Below are 1,076 nucleotides of genomic sequence, written 5' to 3'. Positions count from 1 at the left end.
TCCTGCCCTATAAGGATCTGTTCACACTAATTTTTCTGGTTTATGATGTTCTGATGTTAATGACTGTACTTAATCTGGGAAAATTCCTTGCTATGACTAGAAGCAGAAGTGATACTTATTTAAGGGTGACTTAATCAAAACAAAACTGATACACTTAAAGATGAGCAAGGGGTTGGATGTGCACCAATTATGAAGTCTGAAGCCTGAACTTAAAACTAACATATCAAGTGCTGCTCTAATCAACCTAACAAAAAATATCTACACAACTAAGAATCACTTTTTCTTAATTTAGTCAAGCAAGGAAAACTTAACCATGAAGATTCCTGACAGCATAAACATCATGGACTGGGAAAAAACTTGGTTTAAAGTAAAAGTATAGTTACTTTCTTCAGTGTTGCATTTCTTGTTGTTCCTTGTTTTAATGCCACTTGTACTAATCAAAACGGTAAAAGCAGAGAACCAAAGTCAAGGGCAAATACAAATAGAGGTCACAAGCTTAAGGAATGACTAAGTTTGTCTCAAATGTTACGACATGACATGAATGTTACCACAATGACATGCAGTACTCATTGCACTGTGACTAAATATACAATATCTCTCTATGGGAGGCAGCTCTTGTACACAACCATCCTAAGATTACATGAGTGTAGGAGGGAGGGCAGGAGAGGGTGGATAAGTCTCCTCCCTCCCTACCACACTCCACCCCAACAGTGGCACCAGATAACCAGCATCGCACACTAAGTCTGCAGGAGGCATCATACATTTCTTGTAGGTAATCAATTTGTTAAGTAGGGAAATTGAGCCTTAGCACAGATAAAAGCTAAAGCTCAGTATCCCCTAATATCACTGTTTGCCATACAGTTTCACTTAATATTGGGACATGGTAATCTCTCTTTTTCTTCCGTATAAAGAATTCTAATCTCTTAGGATATGCTTAATGAAATAGATAAGATTATAAAAAGATAAAATACGGAGGAGGAAGACAGAATATACGGCGAGATCGGCAGTTGTGAGATTAAAAGTGCTCGCATATAATATCTCGCAACATAAAATATTAGATAAGAAGCCCTAGAGAA

This window comes from Penaeus monodon, chromosome 25, assembly GCF_015228065.2.
Source record: "Penaeus monodon isolate SGIC_2016 chromosome 25, NSTDA_Pmon_1, whole genome shotgun sequence".
In the NCBI taxonomy this organism is placed as follows: domain Eukaryota; kingdom Metazoa; phylum Arthropoda; class Malacostraca; order Decapoda; family Penaeidae; genus Penaeus; species Penaeus monodon.
Note: the sequence above shows the minus strand (reverse complement) of the source record.